We start from the raw sequence: 24,011 nt of genomic DNA, 5'->3' as shown, positions 1-24,011 counted from the left end.
ATGTTCTCTTGAGAAGTGTGTGAATTTGGCCATTTTCCTGTCCTGCCAAGCATTCAAAATGTAACGAGTACTTTTGGGTGTCATGGAGTAAAAAGTACATTATTTTCTTTGGAAATGTAGTAAAAGTAAAAGTTGTCAAAAATCTAAATAGTAAAGTACAGAAACTCCCAAAAATTACTTAAGTATTATTTTAAGTATTTCACACCACTGTGTGTACGTGTGTAAGAGAGAAGAAGAGAGAGAGAGAAGGAAAGAAAAAGAACGAGAGAGTGAGAGGGGGGATACTTGGGAGACAGAAGTCTATCTCTCTTGTTTATCCCAAGTTGTTCCCCAACTGAGTGTTCTCGCCCTTCTAAACAAATTAGATTTTACATTCAGAGAACACAGTGGCCATCTTAATAGCATAGAGATATCTAATAAGCTTGCTCATTCAAAACAACCCTTGAAGAAGCGATTTCACAATGACAGCTGCTTTGATGTGTGTGTGTGTGTGTCTCGGTGTGTGTGCTTGTGTGTGTTGTTTGGGACCCCTTCCGTTATTACATTTAGGTGACAATGCTGTTTATATTGGATTTGTACTATTCCAGACAAGTTCTACTTTAACAAGACTAACAACCCCTGTCACTTAAGCAACGGTAGGACCCAACAACGATCCCCGTGTCAGTCGAAACACGGGCAGGGCGTGCTAATGGCTCCGAGAACACTCACCCGAAAAAGGTTACTTTGGACAATGACAGAAACACTTGCTTACTCCAGTCTCTCCTAACACACACACGCCATACGTTGCTGCTACAATTTTTTTTATCCTGTTGCTCAGCCACTTTACCCCTGATTGTACGCATATAACTACCTCATCGATCACTGATATTGTTATTGACGTTGTTCTTGTACATTCTGCATATTATTTTCTTTGTATTGACACTATTTCTGATATTGCTACTATGTAAGTAACCATTTGGCTGTACCGTTTACACCTTCTGTAGAGACCATCCACTTAGCAAGATGTGGTTTACGGTTAAAGCATTTCTTTCGCATGACCTATCAATTTAGACAGGTGTGTCTGGGTAAGCGTCATTCTGTTCTGTGTAAGCATACCTATGTTAGCAATGTTGTATACAAAAATAAAGTTAAACATCACACACAATGTAGAAACCTATTACAACTCAAGCAGGCCAACCCTGCTGAAGGTCGGATGGGTGTGTAGAGTTCCCAGAAATAATTATACACATGTCAATCTCTCATGGCTCAAAGTAGAGGAGAGATTGACTTCATCACTACTTGTATTTGTGAGAGGTATTGACACGTTGAAAGTCTCTTTATACAACTAGCACACAGCTCAGACACCCATGCATACCCCACAAGACATGTCACCAGAGGTCTCTTCACAGTCCCCAAGTTCAGAACAGACTATGGGAGGCGCACAATACTACATAGAGCCATGACTACATGGAACTCTATTCCACATCAGGTAACTGATGCAAGCAGTAGTCAGATAAAAAAAAACAAAAAAAAACATACAAATATACTTTATTGAACCGCGGGGACTGTGAAGCAACACAAACATAGGCTCAGACACATGCATTCACACACACGATAACATAGGCACTATACACACACATATACATGGATGACATAGACTGACCAGGTGAATCCAGATGAAAGCTACGATCCCTTATTGATGTCACTTGTTAATCCACTTAAATCAGTGTAGATGAAGGGGATGATTTCTAAGCCTTGAGACAATTGACACTTGGATTGTGTATGTGTGCCATACAGAGGGTGACTACAAAAGATTTACGTGCCTTTGAATGGGGTATGGTAGTAGGATCCAGGCACACCGGTTTGATTTCAAGAACTGCAACGCTGCTGGGGTTTTCACGCTCATAACGTTTCCTGTGTGTATCAAGAATGGTCCACTACCTAAAGGACATCCAGCCAACTTTACACAACTGTGGGAAGCATTGGAGTCAACATGGGCCAGCATCCCTGTGGAACGCTTTCGACACCTTGTAGAGTACATGCCTGATGAATTGAGGCTGTTCTGAGGGCAAAAGGTGTTCCTAATGTTTTGTACACACAGTGTATGTTTCCAAGACTACTGTTTTAAAAGGAGTCTCTCTCTCTCTCTCTCTTTCTACTTTTACATTTATGTCACTACATTCCTAAAGAAAATAATGTAGTTTTTACTACATGCATTTTCCCTGACACCCAAAGTACTCATAAAAAATGTTATGCTTGGCAGGACAGGAAAATTGTAAAATTCACACACTCAAGAGAACATCCCCGGTCATCCCTGCTGCATCTGATCTGGCGGACTAAGCTAAACACAAATGCTTTCCTTGTAAATTCTGCGTGTTGGATTGTGCACAACTGAGCAAGAGGACAAGTACGTTAGAGTTTCTAGTTTGAGAAACAGATGCCTCACAAGTCCTCAACTGGCAGCTTCATTAAACAGTACCCGCAAAACACCAGTCTCAACGTCAACAGTGAAGAGGCGACCCTGGGATGCTGGTCTTCTAGGCAGAGTTGCAAAGAAAAAGCCATATCTCAGACTGGCCAATAAAATAAAAGATTAAGATGGGCAAAAGAACACAGACACTGGACAGAGGAACTCTGCCTAGAAGGTCAGCATCCCGGAGTCGCCTCTTCACTGTTGACGTTGAGACTGGTGTTTTGTGGGTACTATTTAAGGAAGCTGCCAGTTGAGGACATGTGAGGCATCTGTTTCTCAAACTAGACACTCTAATGTACTTGTCCTCTTTCTCAGTTGTGCACCGGGTCCTCCCACTCCTCTTTCTATTCTGGTTAGAGACAGTTTGCGCTGTTCTGTGAATGGAGTAGTACACAGCGTTGTACAAGATCTTCAGTTTCTTGGAAATTTCTCGCATGGAATAGCCTTCATTTCTCAGAACAAGAAAAGACTGATGAGTTTCAGAAGAAAGGTCTTTGTTTCTGGCCATTTTGAGCCTGTAATCGAACCCACAAATGCTGATGCTCGAGATACTCAATTAGTCAAAAGAAGGCCAGTTTGATTGCTTCTTTAATCAGCACAGCAGTTTTCAGCTGTGCTAACATAATTGCAAAATAGTTTTCTAATGATCAATTAGCCTTTTAAAATGGTAAACTTGGATTAGCAAACACAACGTGTCATTGGAACACAGGCGTGATGGTTGCTGATAATGGGCCTCTGTACACCGATGTAGATATTCCATAAATCTGCCGTTTCCAGCTACAATAGTCATTTACAACATTAACAATGTCTACACTGTATTTCTGATCAATTTGATGTTATTTTAATGGACAAAAAAAAAAGTTATTTCAAAAACAAGGACATTTCTAAGTGACCCCAAACTTTTGAACAGTAGTGTGTGTGTGTGTATATATATATATATATATATATAGTACCAGTCAAGAGTTTGGACACACCTACTCGATCAAGGGTTTTTCTTTATTTTTACTATTTTCTACATTGTAGAATAATACTGAAGACATCAACACTATAAAATAACTGATATGAAATCATCTAGAAACCAAAAAAGGTATTAAACAAATCAAAATATATTTTATATTTGAGATTCTTCAAAGTAGCCACCCTTTGGCTTGATGACAGCTTTGCACACTCTTGGCATTCTCTCAACCAGTTTCATGAGGTAGTCACCTGGAAGGCATTTAAATTATCAGGTGTGCCTTGTTAAGTTAATTTGTGGAATTTATTAACTTAATGTGTTTGAGCCAATCAGTTGTGTTGTGACAAGGTAAGGGTGGTGTACAGAATATAGCTCTATTTGGGAAAAGACCAAGTCTATATTATGGTAAGAACAGCTCAAATAAGCAAAGAGAAATTACACTCCATCGTTACTTTAAGACATGAAGGTCAGTCAATCTGGAAAATGTCAAGACCTTTGAAAGTTTCTTCAAGTGCAGTCGCAAAAACCATCAAGCTCTATGATGGAACTGGCTCTCATGAGGACCGCCACTGTCACACCCCTATCTGTTTCATCTGTCTTTGTGCTTGTCTACACCCCCATCCAGGTGTCATCCATCTTCCCTATTAACCCCATTATTTAGTGTTCTCTGTTTGTCTGTAGCCAGTTAGTTTTGTGTCGTCAAGCCTACCAGCGTTTTTCCCGTGCTTCTGTCTTTGGTTTCTGTTTTCTAGTTTTCCCAGTTTTGACTGTTCTGCCTGCCGTTCTGTACCTTGTCACACCACCCTGAATTACTGACCTCTACCTGCCCTTGACCTGACGTTTGCTTGCTCCCCTGTTTTTGTAATAAACTTTTGTTACTTTGAAACTGTCTGCATCTGGGTCTTCTCCTGAGCCTTGACAACCACAGGAAAGGAAGACCTAGAGTTACCTCTGCTGCAGAGGATAAGTTCATTAGAGTTATTAACTGCACCTCAGATTGCAGCCCAAATAAATGCTTCACAGAGTTCAACATCAACTGTTCAGAGGAGACTGCGTGAATCAGGCCATGGTTTCAAAGTTTCAGATATTTTTTTATAACCCAACCCTGATCTGTACTCCTCCACGGCTTCATCCCTGACCTGTTTGGAGAGCTCCTTGGTCTTCATAGTGCTGCTTGCTTAGTGGTGCCCCTTGCTTAGTGGCATTGAAGACTCTGGGGCCTTTCAGAACAGCTGTATACATATTGAGATCATGTGACACTTAGATTGCACACAGGTGAACTTTATGTAACTAATTATGTGTCTTCTGAAGGTAATTGGTTGCACCAGATCTTATTTAGGGGCTTCATAGCAATGGGGATGAATACATATGCACGTGCCAGTTTTCAGTTTTTTATCTTTTAAAATTTTAAAAGCAAGTAATTTTTTTCATTTCACTTCACCAATTTGGACTATTTTATGTATTTTCTTTTACATGAAATCCAAATAAGAATCAATTTAAATTACAGGTTGTAATGCAACAAAATAGGAAAAATGCCAAGGGGTTGAATCATTTTGCAAGGCACTGTAGTTAAGTAGAACCCCCTACCCCAGTTTAGACAAGGATTAGACTCTGATGGGTTGTTCAATTCAATCCAATTTTTCCAATTTTTTAAAGTAATGTCCAGTCATTAACTAAAAATGATAATGTTTCTAATGTACACACTGGAGATGTGATTTTCTGTAGATAAAAGGGGACATCTTGCAACACGGTCATAACGCTTGATAGGATCTAGTTACAAACAAACATAAGTGTACTTCAGAAACTACAAAAAGCAGTTTCTCATTGTGTATAGAGTATATATCATCAAGTGACTCTGTGAATTTTATTTTTTTAAATAGATGCTAACGATGGCGGGCCTTTGTTAAACAAAACTTTGCCATTCACATACTTTAAATTCTTATACAATTTACATCTCTCTCCTCAGTCCTCTGTTGCTAGGTGATGGGAAAACTGCAGTGGTTGTAGATCAAGTCTGTGTGACCTTTACAGAGGAAATGAAAGGAAACACGCCTGCAAATATAATAATGCACACACTTGCACGCACACACATTTGCACACCAGTGGAGGCACCTCAGAGCAGGAAGGGGAGGACCCTCCTCCTCAGTGAAAAATAAAAATGGTGAAACATAAAAAAGTGATCATTTTTAGATATCAGGTTTCCTCTGGCAACACCATGGTGGTATCCTACAGAGTGCTGTTGAGGCTACTGTAGACCTTCATTGCAAAACAGTTTGTTGGCATCAATGAATTTACTGAGTTACAGTTATTATAAGGAAATCAGTCAATTGAAATACATTCATTATAACCTAAGGAAGGAAGGGGCAAAGCCATGGGTGGGCCTGGAAGGGTATAGGCCAACCCACTTGGGAGCCAGGCCCACCCACTGGGGAGCCAAGCCCAGCACAATCAGAATGAGTTTTTCCCCACAAAAGGTATTTATTACAGACATAAATACTCCTCAGTTTCATCAGCTGTCCAGGTGGTTGTGAAGCTGGTTAGGTGTACTGCCAAATTCTCTAAAACGAAGTTGGAGGCAGCTTATGGTAGAGAAATTAACATCAAATGATCTGACAACAGCTCTGGTGGACATTTCTGCAGTGAGCATGCCAATTGCACGCTCCCTCAAAAACTTTAGACATCTGTGGTATTGTTTTGTGTGACAAAACTGCACATTTTAGAGTGGCCTTTTATTGTCCCCAGTGCAAGGTGCACCTGTGTAATGATCATGCTGTTTAATCAGCTTCTTGATATGCCGCACTTGTCAGGTGCATGGATTATTTTGGCAAAGGAGAAATGCTCACTAACAGGGATGTAAGCAAATTTGAGCACATTTTAGAGAAATAAGCTTTTTGTGCAAATGCAACATTTCTGGGTTCTTTTATTTCAGCTCATGAAACGTGGGACCAACACTTTACATGTTGCATTTATATGTTTGTCACCGTGGCCGCTGGTGTAACTGCTAAACTGCTTTCTAACTGTACATTGTACTGCATGATTGTAGCGGGTTTACTAACGCATTCATTTTAGTAGCTACAGTATGTTGTTGAATTGAAGTTAGCTGATATGGTGACAACGATGAAGGCTGTATTTAGCGGTTATGATAGGAAGGTTTGGCTTGGAAAGGTTTTTTCACCGGCTCGCACACACCTTGATTTTTTCAAATATCTCTTGACCTGTGCACCCTGTTGTAAACTTTCATTCGGTTGCAGCAACTTTGTGACACAGTTGAAGTCTGAATTTTACATACACCTTAGCCAAATATATTTAAACTCAGTTTTTCACAATTCCTAGTTTCACATTTAATCCTAGTAAAAAAATCTCTGTTTTAGATCAGTTAGGATCACCACTTTATTTTAAGAATGTGAAATGTCATAATAATAGCAGAGAGAATGATTTATTTCAGCTTTTATTTATTTCATCACATTCCCAGTGGGTCAGAAGTTTACATACACTCAATTAGTATTTGGTAGCATTTCCTTTCAATTGTTTAACTTGGGTTAAACATTTCAGGTTGTGAGCATCAGAGGTGAACCAGTTGCATATACAGCTCGAGCAAGACATTCATCAGCATTTCTCTGACTACATTCCTCCAGTGAGTCAAAAACAACTTCTGATTCCAGGAGGACCATGAGCTTTTGTTATCGATAAGGTGTCTGATTCATCATTTTCACCTCGAATAGAAGTAGAGGGACTTTTGTCAGAGGTTACTTGTTGTGAGCGCTGAGGGAACTTTGTGCATTTGGCCTGATGATTCTGCATCTTTGTTGCATTCTTCACATATGATTTGGCACAGTATTTGAAAATGTACACAGCTTTTCCTTCTACATTAGCAGCAGTGAAATGTCTCCACACAACAGATTGTGCCCGTGGCATTTTCCTGTAAAGATAAGGGGAAAAAGTTTTTAAAAACAAATACAATTACATGTACTGATAAATAGTTAGATTAAACAACTCCTTTGTACGATACATCTTTTAAAATGAAACATGTATGGAAACAGGTGAATTAACACTCCTCAGTTAGGAGGCTAAAGCAAGCTAAAACCCACATGGTAGCAAAAACTAACTAGCAGAAATTGTTAACAAGCCCACTTTGCTGTAGGCTACTATTTACTAATTAACAACAAATCATGTATGTCGTATAAAATATATTCACCCCACGAGTATTGTAATCAAAACATACCAGAAAGCATGTAGTCCTTGGCTCAGACAGTGTAGTAGTGTGGGCTCAATATAATCTTATTAGTGTGCAAGATCTTGAGAATCAGCTGTACATGTGATGGAAGAGTGCACTGCACATGCGATGGAAGAATGCACTGTGCATGCAGAGGGTTGCAATTCCATTGAATTGGGGAAAGGTTAACCAAAATATGCCACAAGACCTAGAATTGCCTTGTGTATATCCCACAATAAAGGTTCACTGTTATAAGCTAACTTCTTTGATGAATCTAAACTAAATTCCTGTGCTTAACATCCCAAAATGTCCAACCGCATAGTTTTCCACCAGCACCGTACCATCCTCCAGTCCAACTAGCTGTGGGATGTTTACTCATGTCACAGTTTTGTCCTTCGCAACACCAGTAATCTCAGACAAAACGCTGCTTGATGAGGCCGAAGTACCAGTCAGGGGCAAACTTGGTGTGGACTGTGATCAGGAAGTGAAGGTCGAGACTGTGGTGGAGCTTGTGCGTGGTCCACCAGGCTCTAGCATCCATGGGAACAGAGAGGAGTTGAGTGGGGATACGTAATTCAGAAACTAGGGTAATGTCCATAAAACTAGCATCTGCCCCAGAGTCAATGAGCACCCGGAGAGACTTAGTGTCATGTACTGTCATGTTGTCTTGTCTCTGTCCTTTCCCTTCACCCTGTCTCCCTCTGCTGGTCGTGTTAGGTTACCTTTTCTCCCCCGCTTTCCCCCAGCTGTCCCTTGTCTCCTCTAACTACCCATTCACCCCGTTCCCCACCTGTTCCCTTTTTCCCTCTGATTAGGTCCCAATATCTCTCTCTGTTTCTGCTCCTGTCCTTGTCGGATTCTTGTTTGTTTGTGTCATTCATGCCTGAACCAGACTGCCGTCATGTTTGCTGTAACCTTGTCCTGTCCTGTCGGAATCTGCCGGTCCATCTGAGCCTACCTATGTTTGGTAATTAAAGAAGCTCTGTTTAAGTTGATTCGCTTTTGGGTCCTCATTCACGCACCGTAACAGAAGAATCCGACCAAGAATGGACCCAGCGACTTCGGATCCTCTCCACTCAGCCGTCGAGATCCAGGGAGCGATGCTAGGCAGACACAAGCAGGAATTGTCTGCTGCTCGACATGCCGTTGAGACCCTGGCCACCCAAGTCTCCAACCTCACAGAACAGGTTCACCATCTCCGCCTCGATCCACCGGCCACTTCCAGGGCTTTCGAATCTCCGGAGCCCAGAATCAATAACCCGCCGTGTTACTCTGGGGAGCCCACTGAATGCCGCTCGTTCCTCACCCAGTGTGATATTGTGTTTTCTCTCCAGCCCAACACTTACTCCAGGAGCACTGCTCGTGTCGCCTACGTCATATCTCTCCTTATTGGACGGGCTCGTGAGTGGGGCACGGCAATCTGGGAGGCAAGGGCTGAGTGTACTAACCAGTATCAAGACTTTAAGGAGGAGATGATACGGGTTTTTGATCGATCTGTTTTTGGGGAGGAGGCTTCCAGGGCCCTGTCTTCCCTATGTCAAGGCAATCGATCCATAACAGACTACTCTATTGAGTTTCGCACTCTTGCTGTCTCCAGTGGCTGGAACGAGCCGGCCTTGCTCGCTCGTCTTCTGGAGGGTTTCCGCGCAGAGGTAAAGGATGAGATTCTCTCCCGGGAGGTTCCTTCCAGCGTGGATTCCTTGATTGAACTCGCTATTCGCATTGAGCGACGGGTTGATCTTCGTCACCGAGCTCGTGGAAAGGAGCTCGCGCTCTCCGTCGCCTCCCTCTCCGCATCACTACCATCTTCCTCTGCCGGCTCGGGTGCTGAGTCCATGCAGCTGGGAGGTATCCGCATCTCGACTGAGGAGAGGGAACGGAGAATCACCAACCGCCTCTGTCTCTATTGCGGTTCCGCTGGTCATTTTGTCACTTCATGTCCAGTAAAAGGCCAGAGCTCGTCAGTAAGCGGAGGGCTACTGGTGAGCGCTACTACTCCTGTCTCTCCTTCAAGATCCTGCACTACCTTGTCGGTCCATCTACGCTGGACCGGTTCGTCAGCTTCCTGCAGTGCCTTAATAGACTCTGGGGCGGAGGGCTGTTTTATGGACGAGACCTGGGCTCGGGAACATGACATTCCTCTCAGACAGTTAAAGGAGCCCACGGCCTTGTTCGCCCTGGATGGTAGTCCTCTCCCCAGGATTCAGCGTGAGACGCTACCTTTAACCCTCACTGTTTCTGGTAATCATAGTGAAACCATTTCCTTTTTAATTTTTCGTTCACCTTTTACACCTGTTGTTTTGGGCCATCCCTGGCTAGTTTGTCATAATCCTTCCATTAATTGGTCTAGTAATTCTATCCTCTCCTGGAACGTCTCTTGTCATGTGAAATGTTTAATGTCTGCTATCCCTCCTGTTTCCTCTGTCTCTTCTTCACAGGAGGAGCCTGGTGATTTGACAGGGGTGCCGGAGGAATATCACGATCTGCGCACGGTGTTCAGTCGGTCCAGGGCCACCTCTCTTCCTCCACACCGGTCGTATGATTGTAGTATTGATCTCCTTCCGGGAACCACCCCCCCCCCGGGGTAGACTATACTCTCTGTCGGCTCCCGAACGTAAGGCTCTCGAAGATTATTTGTCTGTAGCTCTTGACGCCGGTACCATAGTCCCCTCCTCCTCTCCCGCCGGAGCGGGGTTTTTTTTTGTCAAGAAGAAGGACGGGTCTCTGCGCCCCTGCATAGATTATCGAGGGCTGAATGACATAACAGTGAAGAATCGTTATCCGCTTCCTCTTATGTCTTCAGCCTTCGAGATCCTGCAGGGAGCCAGGTTTTTCACTAAGTTGGACCTTCGTAACGCTTACCATCTCGTGCGCATCAGGGAGGGGGACGAGTGGAAGACGGCGTTTAACACTCCGTTAGGGCACTTTGAATACCGGGTTCTTCCTTTCGGCCTCGCTAACGCTCCAGCTGTCTTTCAGGCATTAGTCAATGATGTCCTGAGAGACATGCTGAACATCTTTGTTTTCGTTTACCTTGACGATATCCTGATTTTTTCACCGTCACTCCAGATTCATGTTCAGCACGTTCGACGTGTCCTCCAGCGCCTTTTAGAGAATTGTCTTTTTGTGAAGGCTGAGAAGTGCACTTTTCATGCCTCCTCCGTCACATTTCTCGGTTCTGTTATTTCCGCTGAAGGCATTAAGATGGATCCCGCTAAGGTCCAAGCTGTCATTGATTGGCCCGTCCCTAAGTCACGCGTCGAGCTGCAGCGCTTTCTCGGCTTCGCGAACTTCTATCGTCGTTTCATCCGTAATTTCGGTCAGGTGGCAGCTCCTCTCACAGCCCTTACTTCTGTCAAGACGTGCTTTAAGTGGTCCGTTTCCGCCCAGGGAGCTTTTGATCTCCTCAAGAATCGTTTTACATCCGCTCCTATCCTTGTTACACCTGACGTCTCTAGACAGTTCGTTGTCGAGGTTGACGCGTCAGAGGTGGGAGTGGGAGCCATCCTTTCTCAGCGCTCCCTCTCTGACGACAAGGTCCACCCATGCGCGTATTTTTCTCATCGCCTGTCGCCGTCGGAACGTAACTATGATGTGGGTAACCGCGAACTGCTCGCCATCCGGTTAGCCCTAGGCGAATGGCGACAGTGGTTGGAGGGGGCGACCGTTCCTTTTGTCGTTTGGACTGACCATAGGAACCTTGAGTACATCCGTTCTGCCAAACGACTTAATGCGCGTCAGGCGCGTTGGGCGCTGTTTTTCGCTCGTTTCGAGTTCGTGATTTCTTATCGTCCGGGCTCTAAGAACACCAAGCCTGATGCTTTGTCTCGTCTCTTCAGTTCTTCAGTAGCCTCCACTGACCCCGAGGGGATTCTCCCTGAGGGGCGTGTTGTCGGGTTGACTGTCTGGGGAATTGAGAGGCAGGTAAAGCAAGCACTCACTCAAACTCCGTCGCCGCGCGCTTGTCCTAGGAACCTTCTTTTCGTTCCCGTTCCTACTCGTCTGGCCGTTCTTCAGTGGGCTCACTCTGCCAAGTTAGCCGGCCACCCTGGCGTTCGGGGTACGCTTGCTTCCATTCGCCAGCGTTTCTGGTGGCCCACCCGGGAGCATGACAAGCGTCGTTTCGTGGCTGCTTGTTCGGTCTGCGCGCAGACTAAGTCCGGTAACTCTCCTCCTGCCGGCCGTCTCAGGCCGCTTCCTATTCCCTCTCGACCGTGGTCTCACATCGCCTTAGATTTTGTCACCGGACTGCCTTCGTCAGCGGGGAAGACTGTTATTCTTACGGTTGTCGATAGGTTCTCTAAGGCGGCTCATTTCATTCCCCTTGCTAAGCTTCCTTCTGCTAAAGAGACGGCACAAATCATCATCGAGAATGTTTTCAGAATTCATGGCCTTCCGTCAGACGTCGTTTCGGACAGAGGTCCGCAATTCACGTCTCAATTTTGGAGGGAGTTTTGCCGTTTGATTGGGGCTTCCGTCAGTCTCTCTTCCGGCTTTCACCCCCAGTCTAACGGTCAAGCAGAACGGGCCAATCAGACTATTGGTCGCATCTTACGCAGTCTTTCTTTTCGCAACCCTGCGTCTTGGTCAGAACAGCTCCCCTGGGCAGAATACGCCCACAACTCGCTTCCTTCGTCTGCGACCGGGCTATCTCCTTTTCAGAGTAGCCTCGGGTACCAGCCTCCGTTGTTCTCGTCTCAGTTCGCCGAGTCCAGCGTCCCCTCCGCTCAGGCTTTTGTCCAACGTTGCGAGCGCACCTGGAAGAGGGTCAGGTCTGCACTTTGCCGTTATAGGGCGCAGACTGTGAGAGCTGCTAATAAGCGTAGAACTAAGAGCCCTAGATATTGTCGCGGTCAGAGAGTTTGGCTCTCCACTCAGAACCTTCCCTTTAAGACGGCTTCTCGCAAGTTGACCCCGCGGTTCATTGGTCCATTCCGTATCTCTCAGGTCATTAATCCTGTCGCAGTGCGACTTCTTCTTCCGCGATATCTTCGTCGCGTCCACCCGGTCTTCCATGTCTCCTGTGTTAAGCCCGTTCTTCGCGCCCCCGCTCGTCTTCCCCCCCCCCCCCCCCATCCTTGTCGAGGGCGCACCTATCTACAGGGTCCGTAAAATCTTGGACATGCGTCCTCGGGGCCGTGGTCATCAGTACCTAGTTGACTGGGAGGGGTACGGTCCTGAGGAGAGGAGTTGGGTTCCCTCTCGGGACGTGCTGGACCGTGCGCTGATTGATGATTTCCTCCGTTGCCGCCAGGTTTCCTCCTCGAGTGCGCCAGGAGGCGCTCGGTGAGTGGGGGGGTACTGTCATGTACTGTCATGTTGTCTTGTCTCTGTCCTTTCCCTTCACCCTGTCTCCCTCTGCTGGTCGTGTTAGGTTACCTTTTCTCCCCCGCTTTCCCCCAGCTGTCCCTTGTCTCCTCTAACTACCCATTCACCCCGTTCCCCACCTGTTCCCTTTTTCCCTCTGATTAGGTCCCAATATCTCTCTCTGTTTCTGCTCCTGTCCTTGTCGGATTCTTGTTTGTTTGTGTCATTCATGCCTGAACCAGACTGCCGTCATGTTTGCTGTAACCTTGTCCTGTCCTGTCGGAATCTGCCGGTCCATCTGAGCCTACCTATGTTTGGTAATTAAAGAAGCTCTGTTTAAGTTGATTCGCTTTTGGGTCCTCATTCACGCACCGTAACACTTAGACTGGTCTCCCCACAACAGTACACAAAAAATGGAGTGGGTGATGGGAAATAGAGGATAACCCAGTCTGGCTCACCAGAGTACTTGTACCTACTTAAGAAATAGGTCTCTTAACCAGGCAGGTGGCTATATAATGTCCTGCAGCCCCACAGTACAGAGAACAGTTGGCGCTCAGCCTACGGGGACGTTCCCTAGGCGATAGTCTAGCTCTGTACAGTTGCATATGCTCAGGGGTAACCTTGCACTTGGAAGTGCACACTCTGGGGACTTCCGGATTCCTTCGGAGGTGAGCAGGCAGCAGCGGATGAACGAATGTTCCTGAGACCCGACCTCCTCTCACTCCGGCGTTCTTATAGATGTATATCAATCCTAATCGTGAGGGCGATGAGGGAATGGAGGTCCAATGGTAACTCCCGCTCTGCGAGCTCATTTTTTTTCCCACCGACAGCCCATGAAGGAAGGTATCAAATAGAGACTCCGGATTCCAACCACTCTCGGAGGCCTGTGTACGAAACTGTACTGCATAGTCTGCCACACTACGGGAGTTCTGATGTACCTTCAGTAGTTTTTGGGCCGCCTCTCTCTCGGTTACCGGAGAATTGAATACCTTCCTCACCTCTGCCATAAAATCTTCCAGGTTATGGCAAACGGTGGATTGCTCCCAAATGGCCGTCGCCTAGGAGAGCGCCCTTCCGGACATCTTCGATCAATCTGAAGGGAATGAAGATGGCTGTAGCTCAAAAATGAGGGAGCACTGGGAACGCCCGGCAGGTTCCAGGATCGCCAGAATATCACTCTGGAGGAGATAAGTGTGGTTCTCGGGGAGCCAAGCTAGGCTGAACAAACCCACCACTAGTAGGGAAGTTACTGAATGGCTGGGAGGTCTCAGATGTGGCGTGCTGCTTGCGAGCTAATTCACAGAATTGCTCAGTCAGCACCGTGAACCACAGGTCATGGCATTCCGCCAGAGATCGGAACCCCTCCATCAGGTTCTGAAGTAGCTCCTCCTCTCTCTTAATGTTAGCTCCCTGCAGGGAGACAGTGTGACGTAGTTGGTCCAAGTCTGCTGATTCAGTCATGGCCAGTTCGTACTATCACGACACAAGGTGAGACCCAGATGTAGACAGGAGGCAGATGGTTTGAGCTTTAGTGTGTATTATAATCCAAGGGATAGACAAAAGGCAGGTTGGGGACAGGCAAGCTTTCGTAGCCAGTGCAGAGTGCAAAACGGTACAGGGCGGCAGGCAGGCTCGAGGTCAGGGGCAGGCAGAGTGGTCAGGCAGGCAGGCTCAGAGTCAGGACAGGCAAGGAACAAAACCAGGAGGACGAGAAAAAGGGAGACTGGGAAAAACAGGAGCTGAGAGAAAAACGCTGGTTGACTTGACAAACTGACACAGGCAAACAGAAAACACCGGTATAAATACCAAGGGATAAGTGGGGAAGATGGGAGACAACCGGAGGCGGGTGGAGCAAAGCACAAGGACAAGTGGAACAGATCAGGGTGTGACAAAGGGTAAGGACTATGGTAAGGTTTAGAGCTAGTGTTAGGGTAAGGGTTAAATTTAGGGTTAGGACAAGGGTTAGGTCCAGGATGGTAAATGTTAATTTTGTTGATAGTTATTTTACATCTACTGAACATCTACAAACCATCTACTTGGGACTATCCAAATAAAGTGTTACCTTATTTTCTCTCTCATTTATGTTAATTCATGTTTGTTGGATTCTCAATTAAGTTTCAATATATCTACTGTATTTGTCTTCAACCAAATACACCCCTTCCCTTACACTACGAGACTTCACATCTGTACAGGGCATGTAAAAGCCATGAATACAAAAAGACATTACCTGCCAGGACCTTCTATATCTATGTAGAAATGCCATTGCATTTTCATGCAATGTTTCAATAATGCACATACGAACCAGTTCTGTCTATCACCAACATCTGGAGCTTACATTCAGTGCTTGCTGAATATGCATGAGAAGCGAAACAGAAGGCAGAGTGGGAAAAACAACACTCTTAACAGTCTAAAGTGCTTTGGAAATGAGGCGGTTGTGAGGCAGTCTATGAGTGTAGTAATCAGCCAGGACTGCCGGTTACCAAGAGAGGTGACGAGAATCTCTCATCATTAGATTCTCTTTCACTAAGCCTCTGGCTGCTCCTGGCATGCTGGCAAGAACCGCAGTTAGGTTGTAGTATCTTTTAGCAAGGTAGTTGGGCTTGGGAGTCAATGTGAGGTCAACGTGATGAGTTTTTAAAACTGGAGTAGAGTAACAGACATATAGTCTCTTCAAAGAATATAGCTAAACTATTAAGGTCAAAAAACAGATTACCACCAACAGAGCAATGTGCTTATTGCTTGTTGTATTGCTTGCAATATTGCTTATACCTATTCAATGTGTTCATATAGACAAGTGTGTGTGTATGTAGGGTTTCTAATAAGTAAGGTGAAGTAAAAACCTATCCAGATTAGCATTCAGACAAGGAAGTGTCTTAATGCTAATCTTACCTCACCCTTCACTCTTCAGAACACATCATTAGTCAGTACAACGCAATTACAAACAATTATTCAAATCATGGTGGCAATCTTAATAACTGAATGCTTACAGTATTTTTATGCTGAATGACAGAAATTATGAAAATGCACTTTAAAGACTGAAAATTGTTCAAATGCAATTTACGGACCATTCACAAGTTCAACCAAGTTAACACACTCCACTGAGCATCAGGACCACTTACCAGCAGGATGGGATATGAGAGGAATAAAAAGTGATGTTTCTGCTTTCTTGGTTTTGAAAAACATCTAGTCCACACACACGGTTGTTTCCCCTGTTGTCCAAATCATATCCCTCTCTCTTTTCTAGTTTGTGGTTGCTCTTTGGATGGGTGGTGATCGTTTGTGTGCAATAGATCAGTTGGAGCAAATGGATTGATTTATCCCCAGGTCTCGCCTAATGGGACAAGGGACAAAGATGTAGTTGATTGGTCACTCTGTGGTTACTCTGATTGTGGCAAGGAAAACTCTCTAGAGTAAACCACTGCCCATTACATGGTTATGTGCTCTCTTTTGGTGTTTTTAGGCCAGGCTACAGTTCAACACTTTGTAATAAACTAAATCCCACTATCTCTGAATTTCACTTAGATAATACCTTTGGATGATACCAGTGGTAGCAATACATAGTTATACCATCTACAGAAAAGACAGAAATGCCAATGGGGATGGTGTTGCGGTCTATATTCAGAACCACATTCCTGTAAAGCTTAGAGGGTCTCATGTTAAATTCTGTTGAAGTAATATGGCTACAGGTTAATCTGCCTCATCTAAATAAATTATTGTGGGAAGCTGCTACAGACCAAGTGCTAACAGTCAGTATCTGGATAATATGTGTGAAATTACTGATTGTCACGTGTGCTCCCTCTCCGGCCTCTAGGTCACCAGGCTTCTCATTATGGCGCACACCTGTCACCATTGTTACGCGCACCTGCGTGTCGTCAGACTCAACTGACTCCATCACTTCCCTGATTACCTTCCCTATATATGTCACTCCCTTTGGTTCCTTCCCCAGGCGTCATTGTTTCTGTTTCATGTCTGTGTTTCGTATTATCTTTTGTTTATTTATTAAAACACTCACTTCCTGACTCTCAGCGCACGTTACATTGATAATGTATGCGATATTAACAGAGAAGTATAATTTCTTGTTGATTCCAATATTCAAATCAAATCAAATGTATTTATATAGCCCTTCGTACATCAGCTGATATCTCAAAGTGCTGTACAGAAACCCAGCCTAAAACCCCAAACAGCAAGCAATGCAAGTGTAGAAGCACGGTGGCTAGGAAAAACTCCCTAGAAAGGCCAAAACCTAGGAAGAAACCTAGAGAGGAACCAGGCTATGTGGCGTGGCCAGTCCTCTTCTGGCTGTGCCGGGTGGAGATTATAACAGAACATGGCCAAGATGTTCAAATGTTCATAAATGACCAGCATGGTCCAATAATAATAAGGCAGAACAGTTGAAACTGGAGCAGCAGCACGGCCAGGTGGACTGGGGACAGCAAGGAGTCATCATGTCAGGTAGTCCTGAGGCATGGTCCTAGGGCTCAGGTCCTCCGAGAGAGAGAAAGAAAGAAAGAAAGAGTGAATTAGAGACAGCACACTTAAATTAACACAGAACACTGAATAGGACAGGAGAAGTACTCCAGATATAACAAACTGACCCTAGCCCCCCGACACGTAAACTACTGCAGCATAAATACTGGAGGCTGAGACAGGAGGGGTCAGGAGACACTGTGGCCCCATCCGAGGACACCCCCGGACAGGTCCAAACAGGAAGGATATAACCCCACCCACTTTGCCAAAGCACAGCCCCCACACCACTAGAGGGATATCTTCAACCACCAACTTACCATCCTGAGACAAGGCTGAGTATAGGGGGGGGGGGGCCAACCCAGACAGGAAGATCACATCAGTGACTCAACCCACTCAAGTGACGCACCCCTCCCAGGGACGGTATGAAAGAGCCCCAGTAAGCCAGTGACTCAGCCCCTGTAATAGGGTTAGAGGCAGAGAATCCCAGTGGAAAGACGGGAACCGGCCAGGCAGAGACAGCAAGGGTGGTTCGTTGCTCCAGAGCCTTTCCGTTCACCTTCCCACTCCTGGGCCAGACTACACTCAATCATATGACCCACTGAAGAGATGAGTCTTCAGTAAAGACTTAAAGGTTGAGACCGAGTTTGTGTCTCTTACATGGGTAGGCAGACCATTCCATAAAAATGGAGCTCTATAGGAGAAAGCCCTGCCTCCAGCTGTTTGCTTAGAAATTCTAGGGACAATTAGGAGGCCTGTGTCTTGTGACCGTAGCGTACGTGTAGGTATGTACGGCAGGACCAAATCTGAGAGATAGGTAGGAGCAAGCCCATGTAATGCTTTGTAGGTTCGCAGTAAAACCTTGAAATCAGCCCTTGCCTTGACAGGAAGCCAGTGTAGGGAGGCTAGCACTGGAGTAATATGATTACATTTTTTGGTTCTAGTCAGGATTCTAGCAGCCGTATTTAGCACTAACTGAAATTTATTTGGTGCTTTATCCGGGTACCCCGAAAGTAGAGCATTGCAGTAGTCTAACCTAGAAGTGACAAAAGCATGGATTAATTTTTCTGCATCATTTTTGGACAGAAAGTTTCTGATTTTAGCAATGTTACGTAGATGGAAAAAAAGTTGTCCTTGAAATGGTCTTGATATGTTCTTCAAAAGAGAGATCAGGGTCCAGAGTAACGCCGAGGTCCTTCACAGATTTATTTGAGATGACTGTACAACCATTAAGATGAATTGTCAGATTCATTGTCAGATTCAACAGAAGATCTCTTTATTTATTGGGACCTAGAACAAGCATCTCTGTTTTGTCCGGCTTTGACTGGCTTTCATTAAGCTTCCCACTCAAGAAAAAGCTTCAAACTGTAACCTGTGCGTGCATGCAACCTGGTTCAGGTTATCAGTCAACCTGCCAGGGTAGTTAAAAACAGCAAAGGAATGAAATCAACATGTATTGATCACATCTTTACTAATGCTGCATAAATTTACTTTAAGGTGGTATCCAAGTCCGTTGAATATAGTGATCAAAATATAGTTGCCATATCTAGGAGTTACAAAGTCTGGGCCTAATAGTGTATAAGATGTCCTAAAATACATTTTGGAGTGATTCCTATGTTGATGATGTAAGGAATTTGTAGGTCTGGGGTGTGTAATGAGGAGCAAACAGACAATGCACTTAACATATTTCTGAAATTGCTTATTCCATTTACTAATAAGTATGCACCTATTAATAAAATGACAGTAAAAACTGTTAAATCCCCTTGGATTGATCAGGAATTTAAACATTTCATGGTTGAGACGGATGAGGCAAAAGGAATGGCAAATACGTCTGGTTGCACAACCAATTGGCAAACTATACTATGAAACAAAGAATGATAGTAAAAAGCTTTGGAGCACCTTATATTACGTTTTGTGCAAAAACGCAAACTCAGCTCCATCATTCATTGAATCAGATGGCACATTCATCACAAAACTCACTGATATTGTAAACTACGTTAATTATTTTTTTATTGGTAAAATTAGCAAACTTGGGCATGACATGCCAGCAACAAACGCTGACACTACACATCCAAGTATAGCTGACCAAATGATGAGACAAGCATTGTCATTTTGAAATCTGTAAAGTGAGTGTGGAAGAGGTGAAAAACTTGTCTATCAACAATGACAAGCCTCCAGAGTCTGACAACTTGGATGGAAAATGACTGAGGATAATAGCGGACGATATTGCGACTCCTATTTGCCATATCTTCAATCTTAGCCCTGTCACGTTCGTTTGTAGAGACGGACCAAGGCGCAGCGGGTATTGATTTATTAGAAAGTGAAACTTAGCAAAACAAAACAATAAACTAACAACGAACCGTCACTACAGAGGTGCTACGTGCACTAGCTCAAAACAATATCCCATAAAACACAGGTGGAAAAAGGCTACCTAAATATGATCCCCAATTAGAGACAACGATTACCAGCTGCCTCTAATTGGGAATCATACCAATCACCAACATAGAAAACAAAACTAGAACTCCATATAGAAAATATAAACTAGACTAACCCCTCAGTCACACCCTGACCTACTTCACCATAGAAAATAAATGCTCTCTATGGTCAGGACGTGACAAGCCTGCTAGAAAATGTGTGCAAGGGAAGCAAAAGTAATTACGTTACCCAAGAATAGTAAAGCCCCCATTACTGGCTCAAATATCCAACCAATCAGCCTGTTACCAACCCTTAGTAAACATTTAGAAAAAATTGTGTTTGACCAGATACAATGCTATTTTACAGTAAACAAAATGACAACTGACTTTCAACATGCTTCAATGGAAGGACATTCAACAAGCATAGCACTTACACAAATTATTGATGATTGGCTGAGAGAGATTGATGATAACTGTAAGGGCACAAGGCGAGACCCAGATGCAGACACGGGAGGCAGAAGGTTTGAGTCTTTGATATTTATTAATAATCCAAAAGGGGTAGGCAAGATAATGGTCATGGACAGGCAAAAGGTCAAAACCAGTTAGAATCCAGGAGGTACAGTGTGGCAGGCAGGCTCGAGGTCAGGGCAGGCAGAATGGTCAGGCAGGCGGGTAAAGAGTCCAGAAAACAGGCAAGGGTCAAAACCGGGAGGACTAGCAAATGAGAATAGAAAAAGCAGGCTCATGGGAAAAACACACTGGTTGACTTGGAACATACAGTACAAGACAAAACAAGCACAAGGACAGGTGAAACAGATCAGGGTGTGACAGATAACACATTTTGGGGGCTGTTTTGTTAGATTTCATTGCGACTTTTGACATCATCAACTACAGTCTGCGCTGGAAAAACTTGTGTGTTATGGCTTTACACTCCCTACTGTATTGTAGATAAAGAGTTACCTGTCTAACAGAACACAGAGGGTGTTCTTTAATGCAAGGCTCTCCAACATAATCCAGGTTGAATCAGGAATTTCCCAGGACAGCTGTCTAGGCCCCTCACTATACACGTCAGCTACTACAGCGACTGAAATGACTGCAACATTTAACAAAAGAGCTGCAGTTATTTTCAGAGTGGGTGACAAGGAATAAGTTCGTCCTAGATATTTCAAAAACTTAAAGCATTTTATTCGGGGCAAATCATTCACTATACCTTAAACCTTAACTACATCTTGTAATGAATAATGTGGAAATTGAGCAAGTTTTTATGCATATTAGGATACCTAAGGTTTGATTATAAATGTTGTTTGACTTGTTTGGAAAAGTTTATTTGTAATGTTTGGGATTCATTTTGTATGCATTTTGATAGAGGGAAACCGAGTGGATTATTGACTGAAGCGCGCCAGCTAAACTGAGTTTTTGATTTATATAAAGAAGGACATTATCGAACAAAAGGACAATTTGTGATGTAACTGGGACGTTTTGGAGTGCCAACAGAAGAAGATCATCAAAGGTAAGGCATTTTTATATCGCTATTTCTGACTTTTGTGTCGCACCTGCCTGGTGGAAATATGATTTTCATCTGTAGGTATGCTGTCCTCAGATAATCTCATGGTTTGCTTTTGCCGTAAAGCCTTTTTGAAATCTGACATGGCGGCTGGATTAACAAGAAGTTAAGCTTTATTTTGATGTATAACATATACATTTTCAAGAATGTTGAATTTCGCGCTCTGCAATTTCACTGGATGTTGGCCAGGTGGGACGCTACTGTCCCACGTACCCGTAAGAAGTTTTAACAACGCTATCAACAAGGCAAGTCCTACAAGCACTAGTTTTGTCACACTTGGACTACTGTTCAGTCGAGTGGTCAGGTGCCACAAAGAGGGACTTAGGAAAATTACAATTTGCTCAGAATAGGGTAGCATGGCTGGCCCTTAAATGTACATGGAGAGCTAACATTAATAATATGTATGTCAATCTCTAATGGCTCAAAGTGGATGAGAGATTGACTACATTTTAGCAGATGCTCTTACCCAGAGCAACTTACAGTAGTGAGTTCATACATTTTCATACCTTTTCCGTACTGGTCCCCCATAGGAACCGATCACGCAACCCTGGTGTTTCAAGCACCCCTGGTGTTTCAAGCACCATGTTCTACCAACTGAGCCACATTGGATGGTCCAGGACTTCATCACTACTTGCTTTTATAAGAAGTGTTGACAAGCTGACTGCACAAAGCTATCTGTTTAAACTACTAGCACACAGCTCAGACACCCATGCATACCCCACAAAACATGCCACCAGAGTTCTCTTCACAATCTCCAAGTCCAGAACAGACTATGGGAGGTGCACAGTACTACATAGAGCCATGACTACTCCTCTGTCCTCCACTCGTTACCTGTATTAATGGCACCTGTTTGAACTTGTTATCAGTATAAAAGACACCTGTCCACAACCCCAAACAGTCACACTACAAACTCCACTATGGCCAAGACCAAAGAGCTGTCAAAGGAAAACAGAAACAAAATTGTAGACCTGCACCAGGCTGGGAAGACTGAATCTGCAATAGGTAAGCAGCTTGGTTTGAAGAAATCAACTGTGGGAGCAATTATTAGGAAATGGAAGACATACAAGACCACTGATAATCTCCCTCGATCTGGGGCTCCACGCAAGATCTCACCCCGTGGGGTCAAAATTATCACAAGAACGATGAGCAAAACTCCCAGAACCACACGGGGGAACCTAGTGAATGACCTGCAGAGAGCTGGGACAAAGCCTACCATCAGTAACACACTACACCGCCAGGGACTCAAATCCTGCAGTGCCAGACGTGTCCCCCTGCTTAAGCCAGTACATGTCCAGGTCCGTCTGAAGTTTGCTAGAGAGCATTTGGATGATCCAGAAGAAGATTGGGAGAATGTCATATGGTCAGATGAAACCAAAAAATAACTTTTTGGTAAAAACTCAACTCGTCGTGTTTGGAGGACAAAGAATGCTGAGTTGCATCCAAAGAACACCATACCTACTGTGAAGCATGGCGGTGGAAACATCATGCTTTGGGGCTGTTTTTCTGCAAAGGGACCAGGACGACTGATCCGTGTAAAGGAAAGAATGAATGGGGCCATGTATCGTGAGATTTTGAGTGAAAACCTCCTTCTATCAGCAAGGGCATTGAAGATGAAACGTGGCTGGGTCTTTCAATATGACAATGATCCCAAACACACCGCCCCGGCAACGAAGGAGTGGCTTCGTAAGAAGCATTTCAAGGTCCTGGAGTGGCCTAGCCAGTCTCCAGATCTCAGCCCCATAGAAAATCTTTGGAGGGAGTTGAAAGTCCGTGTTGCCCAGCAACAGCCCGAAAACATCACTGCTCTAGAGGAGATCTGCATGGAGGAATGTGCCAAAATACCAGCAACAGTGTGTGAAAAACTTGTGAAGACTTACAGAAAACGTTTGACCTCTGTCATTGCCAACAAAGGGTATATAACAAAGTATTGAGATAAACTTTTGTTATTGACCAAATACTTATTTTCCACCATAATTTGCAAATAAATTCATTAAAAATCCTACAATGTGATTTTCAGGATTTTTTTTCTCATTTTGTCTGTCATAGTTGAAGTGTACCTATGATGAAAATTACAGGCCTCTCATCTTTTTAAGTGGGAGAACTTTCACAATTGGTGGCTGATGAAATACTTTTTTGCCCCACTGTGTGTAAGAATGCTGTTCATCGATTACAGTTCAGCATTTAACACCATAGTACCCTCCAAACTCGTTATTAAGCTCGAGACCCTGGGTCTTGACCCCGCCCTGTGCAACTCGGTCCTGGACTTTCGGACGGGCTGCCCCCAGGTGGTGAGGGTAGGAAACAACATCTCCACCCCGCTGATCCTCAACACTGGGGCCCCACAAGGGTGCGTTCTCAGCCCTCTCCTGTACTCCCTGTTCACCCATGACTGCGTGGCCATGCACGCCTACAACTCAATCATCAAGTTTGCAGCGAACCTCAGGAGGCTGAAGAAATTCGGCTTGTCACTAAAAACACTTTTTACAGATGCACAATCAAGAGCATCCTGACGGGCTGTATCACCACCTAGTACGGCAACTGCTCCACCCACAACCACAAGGCTCTCCAGAGGGTAGTGAGGTCTGCACACTGCATCACCGGGGGCAAACTACCTGCCCTCCAGGACACCTACAGCACCCGAT

General features: G+C 44.5%; 1 protein-coding gene across 1 annotated transcript in view; it reads left to right on the top strand.

The window, feature by feature from the left end:
• Positions 1-24,011, top strand: part of LOC110526925 (SH3 and multiple ankyrin repeat domains protein 2) — a 245,405-nt gene that overhangs the window by 34,068 nt on the left and 187,326 nt on the right. The window lies entirely within an intron of this gene.

Source organism: Oncorhynchus mykiss, chromosome 6 (genome assembly GCF_013265735.2).
Source record: "Oncorhynchus mykiss isolate Arlee chromosome 6, USDA_OmykA_1.1, whole genome shotgun sequence".
NCBI lineage: Eukaryota > Metazoa > Chordata > Actinopteri > Salmoniformes > Salmonidae > Oncorhynchus > Oncorhynchus mykiss.
This window is presented reverse-complemented; position numbering and strand designations above follow the sequence as displayed.